At 41.7% G+C, this 5,927-nt stretch overlaps 1 pseudogene; it reads right to left on the bottom strand.

The window, feature by feature from the left end:
• The window catches only part of LOC124020640, an 82,195-nt pseudogene that overhangs the window by 33,993 nt on the left and 42,275 nt on the right, over nucleotides 1-5,927 (bottom strand).

Below are 5,927 nucleotides of genomic sequence, written 5' to 3' on the forward strand. Positions count from 1 at the left end.
GCCACCCCCATGCATCATGGCTGGGATGGTGTTCGTTGGCTTGCAAGCCTCCCCCTTATTCCTCCAAACATAACGATGGTCATTATGGCCAAACAGTTCTATTTTTGTTTCATCAGAACAGAGGACATTTCTCCAAAAAGTACAATCTTTGTCCCCATGGGCAGTTGCAAATCGTAGTCTGGCTTTTTTATGGCAGTTTTGGAGCAGTGGCTTCTTCCTTGCTGAGCAGCCTTTCAGATTATGTCAATATAGGACTCGCTTTACTGTGGATATTGATACTTTTGTACCGGTTTCCTCCAGCATCTTCACAAGGTCCTTTGCAGTTGTTCTGGGATTGATTTGTACTTCTCGCACCAAAGTACGTTCATCTCTAAGAGACAGAACGCGTCTCCTTCCTGAGCGGTATGATGGCTGCATGGTGCATGGTGTTTATACTTGCGTACTATTGTTTGTACAGGTGAACGTGGTACCTTCAGGTGCTTGGAAATTGCTCCCAAGGATGAACCAGACTTGTGGAGGTCTACAATTTTTTTTCTGTGGTCTTGGCGGATTAGTTTTGATTTCCCCATGATGTCAAGCAAAGAGGCACTGAGTTTGAAGGTAGGCCTTGAAATACATCCACAGGTAAACCTCAAATTGACTTAAATGATGCAAATTAGCCTATCAGAAGATTCTAAAGCCAGGACAACATTTTTCTGGAGTTTTCCAAGCTGTTTAAAGGCACAGTCATCTTAGTGTATATAAACTCCTGACCCACTGGATTTGTGATACAGTGAAATATTATTGAAATACTCTGTATGTATCAATTGTTGGAAAAATTACTTGTGTCATGCACAAAGTAGATGCCCTAACTGACAAGCCTAAACTATAGTTTGCTAACAAGAAATATGTGGAGTGGTTGAAAAACGAGTTTTAATGAATCCAACCTAAGTGTATGTAAACTTCCGACTTCAACTGTCGCTGATGAAGCTATGGTGAGCTTTCTAGCGCAGTGGCTGCCTGGGCATCAGTCAGGTGGACAGTGAAGGTTGTTGTGTTAGCTTGCTAGCCAGCTACCCTCATAGAATTCAATATTTAGGCCACTTCATTTCAATGCCCAATGATTCTTGAAATGGCTCATGAGTTTAGTAGAACGGTCTTACCCCACCATAATCCAAAATATAAGGTTGTTACAATGTCTTTTAAACAATGTAGCTATAGCTTCAAAGTATGTGTCAAACTAGCTATCACTCTGATCTCCTGTAGACTGGGACTTGTTAGGTTCATAGCTCCATCTATGAAGTTGAGTATTACCTAGCTAGCTACAGTAGCTCCCTCATTTTTACAAAGTTATCTACATGTATCCAGCCCTGGCTATTCCTGTGAACTAACTACAGTGGTGGAGAAAGTACAACATTTTCATACTTGAGTAAAAGTAAAGATACCTTAAAAGAAAATTACTAAAATAAAACTGAGTCACCCAGTAAAATAGTACCTGAGGAAAAGTCAGAGTATTTGGTTTAAATATACTTAAGTATGAAAAGCAAATGTAATTGATAAAATGTACTTAGGTATCAAAAGTAAAAAATAATTTAAAATGTCTAATATTAATAAAACCAGACGACACGGTGTTTTTGTGTTTTTAATTTACGGATAGCCAAGTGCACAGTTCAACACTCCGACATTATTTACAAATAAAGCATTTGTGTTGAGTCCGCCAGATCAGAGGCAGTAGGGATGACCAGGGATGTTTGCTAAACATTCTGAATGTAACGAGTACTTTTGGGTGTCAGGGAAAATGTATGGAGTAAAAATCACAATTTTTAAGGAATGTAGTGGAGTAAAAGTTGTCAAATATAAATAGTAACTAACAAAAAAAACGACTTAAGTAGTTTACTTTAAAGTATTTTACACCACTAACTATAGGAACCAAGTGGCAGGGCTGCCGTTTGGCTGAAACACGAATGAAGGACTGTGTCTTTAACAGCTAACGTTAACTAGCTACAATAAACCGAATCTAAATATCACTTTCCAACTTCATAGCTAGCTATCCGCTGATGAGGTTGAGACACTGGTAACTACTGGTCACATTTGGAAGAGGAGCAGGCATCATTAGTAAGTAACTATCAATATTAATAGTTACAAGCCGCCGTTGAGGTGTTTATTTGCTGCAATGTGAACTTCTCAACGTCGTTGAAAAACAACACGCCTGCAGGTTAGCAATAGCTAACTAGCTAGCCCTGTTTCAATTGTAAATAGCTAGTTACAAAGAAACAAATGGGTATACCAATTAATTATTATCCGCATGTATTTGTCAATCGGACACATGTGACATGGTTAGCTAGCTCTCGCTACTTGGCAATAAAATGTTGTAGCTACCTTTGTTCAATGTGGTGACTTCGATCAGATCCTACTTGACAACAACTCCCGCCACTTGTGCGTTTAATTCGTGAACTTCCACCCCCGGAAAGAGCGGAGGATTTCCACAGCGCACGTGGTGATTGGTCAATAGAGCGGAAACCCGTGGCTGAAAAAAGGGATGGAAGCAGCGGCCATATTTGGTGTGGCTCAGAGACTGACAACTCTGTGTGAGCTGTGTTAGATATCTATCATAACGATATGTTTACATTGTGGTGACACTCAATTTGAAGTCTAATCACAGAAAATAGACTTTAATATGTATTTTAAAGAGATATAAAACACTTATATTGTATCTCTATGAGCTAATAACCTAACCCAATAGATGAAAAGATCTTTATTCCAATTATTATATTGTTAACAAGCAATGTGGTTCACTGTAATGTATTTATCGTTACGGGTTACTAAAGGGTTGTGTGTGTGTGTGTGTGTGCGTGCATCATGCACCACAATAATCTGAGGGGGCACAAAGTACGTGAAGATGGCTGGGGAGGTGGTGCGGAGAGCACCTCAAACAGCTTTTGTCCTGCAATCTACAGCCATAATCATACTTCTTCATTCTGTGTAAACGAATATCTCAAATGTTCTGCGTACCTCTTCAGCTGTCTGTCTCCTCCTGACTGGTGGTTCTTTTTGTAAACAAACTAAATATTCTTCTCTGCATCTCTGATCAAATCTGGGTAAAAGAGTTCAAGGAATTTGAGTCTTATTCGATACATTTAGCTATTACTTGATTTTCTAAACCAACCTTGCCTACTCTAACTTGATTGATATCCCGAAATGTCTTCTTGGTTGCTGCTTTTAGCAACGCTAGCATTTAAACAATTGCATTGCTTGGAATTAGCTTGCAAAAAAACTGAATAATCTGCCAGAAGCTAAAAGTTTAAGAAAATTACATTTCAACTTATTTTGTTGATTGTCTGTAGGCTTGTTCTTTATGCAGGGAGATTTGAGAGAGAAAAACATCTAATCAAATCTAATTTTATTATTCACATTCACCGAATACAACAGGTGTAGTAGACCTTACAGTGAAATGCTTACGAGCCCCTAACCAACAATGCAGTTTTGAAAAAATGCAGATAAGAAATTAAAGTAAAAGTAATTAAAGAGCAACAGTACAGAAACAACAATAGTGAGACTATATACAGGGGGGTACCGGACCACCCATACAGAGTCAACATGACTGTAAGGGGAACCAATTAGTTGAGGTAATATGTACATGTAGGTAGAGTTATTAAAGTAAATATGCATAGATGACAACAGAGAGTAGCAGCTGTGTGAAAGAGGATGGGGGATTGAGGCAATGCAAATAGTCTGGGTAGCCATTTGATTAGATGTTCAGGAGTCTTATGGCTTGGGGTTAGAAGCTGTTAAGAAGGTTCTAACCTCTAAGCTTCTTGGACCTAGACTTGGCGCTTCAATACCACTTGCCATGTGGTAGCAAAGTAAACAGTCAATGACTAGGATGGCTGGAGTCTTGACAATTTTTAGGGCCTTCCTCTGACACCGCCTGGTATAGAGGTCCTGGGTGGCAGGAAGCTTGGCCCCAGTGATGTACTGGGCCGTTCGCACTAGCCTCTGTAGTGCCTTGCGGTCGGAGGCCGAGCAGTTGCCATACCAGGCAGTGATGCAACCAGTAAGGATGGTGCAGCTGTAAAACCTTTTGAGGATCTGAGGACCCATGCCAAATCTTTTCAGTCTCTTGAGGGGGATTAGGTTTTGTCGTGTCCTCTTCATGACTGTCTTGGTGTGCTTGGACCATGTTAGTTTGTTGGTGATGTGGACACCAAAGAACTTGAAGCTCTCAACCTGCTCCACTGCAGCCCTGTCAATGAGAATGGGGGTGTGATCGGTCATCTTTTTCCTGTAGTCCACAATCATCTCCTTTGTCTTGATAACGTTGAGGGAGAGGTTGTTGTCCTGGCACCACATGGTCAGGTCTTTGACCTCTTCCCTATAGGCTGTCTCTTCGTTGTCGGTGATCAATCTAACCACTGGTGTGTCACCGACAAACTTAATGATGGTGTTGGAGTCGTGATTGGCCATACAGTAATGAGTGAACAGTGAGTACAGGAGGGGACTGAGCACGCAGCCCTGAGGGGCCCCGTGTTGAGGATCAGTGTGGCAGATGTGTTGTTACCTACCCTTACCACCTGGGGGCGGCCCGTCAGGAAGTCCAGGATCCAGTTGCAGAAGGAGGTGTTTAGTCCCAGAGTTCTTAGTTTATTGATGAGCTTTGAGGGCACTATGGTGTTGAATGCTGAGCTGTAGTCAATGAATAGCATTCTCACATAGGTGCTCCTTTTGTCCAGGTGGAAAAGGGCAGTGTAGAGTGCAATAGAGATTGCATCAGTGGAACTTATAATTAAACAGACTTTCCAAACGTGGGTCTGTTGTAGACCCATGCAGTTCCTCAGCGAAGTCAGTTCCTTTCGGATTTCCTAATTTCAAAATAAAAGTCCCCCACAAGTTCTGACTTTTTGTTGTTGCAGGTATGGTGCACCTGCAGAACTTTAATTATGACGTAAGGTAAGCAGAGAGGAAGTGGGTATACAACAGACAGACATTTGAAAAGTCTGTTTAATTTATGTTCTATTTTTTTTAAATCTCAATTTCCCCACTGCATTAGGACTGACCCTACATAGTAAATTGAAATTGAACTTCTGGCTTTGCAAGCTAATTCCTAACAAGGCTAGTATGTAAATACTACAGTTGCTAAAAGCATCTAGCTTCTTGGAGGTTGGGAGATTGGGAACCCATCTGGGCTAGCTAAAGCCAACTTTATAGAATTGCTAGTTGGCTAGTAGTATTTTCTTTTTTTTTACCTGCAAATCTGAGGGGGCACATGCCCCATGTGGGCAATGACATGTGTGCGTGTGTGTGTGTGTGTGTGTGTGTGTGTGTGTGTGTGTGTGTGTGTGTGTGTGTGTGTGTGTGTGTGTGTGTGTGTGTGTGTGTGTGTGTGTGTGTGTGTGAGTGAGAGAGTGGGGAGAGAGAGAGAGAGAGAGAGAGAGAGAGAGAGAGAGAGAGAGAGAGAGAGAGAGAGAGAGAGAGAGAGAGAGAGAGAGAGAGAGAGAGAGAGAGAGAGACATGCAAGTCGAAAAACTATAAGTTCGGTAAGGTTTCACAGCATATAAGAACTGAGAGCGGGGCTTGCTGCATGGTCAAATGTCATTCTGTAGTCACGTTGTCGGTTGTACTTTCCGCTATAGTCCAATCTGACACTCAACGAACATTATAAATAACTTGCTTGCCCTTTTCTCTCCTCTTTGAAAAATAAAAAAAGACAGACCAGTTGCTCACGTTGCTCACGATTCCCTCTCCTTCGATTGACAACAAAGTCCACCAACCACAGTACGTGTTAGTGAACTCGACCCATTTCCCATGGGCGGGGCCTGTACCCCATAGAAATCAAGGGGTCAAGAACGCCATCTCATGAATAATGTGAAAGGAGGGAGGTACTTTAGCCGATACAACCCCGCCCCCTTACGTGCAGTAATCCGCACACAGACGTTATTAGATGTTGTCCA

This window comes from Oncorhynchus gorbuscha, unplaced genomic scaffold (genome assembly GCF_021184085.1).
Source record: "Oncorhynchus gorbuscha isolate QuinsamMale2020 ecotype Even-year unplaced genomic scaffold, OgorEven_v1.0 Un_scaffold_867, whole genome shotgun sequence".
In the NCBI taxonomy this organism is placed as follows: domain Eukaryota; kingdom Metazoa; phylum Chordata; class Actinopteri; order Salmoniformes; family Salmonidae; genus Oncorhynchus; species Oncorhynchus gorbuscha.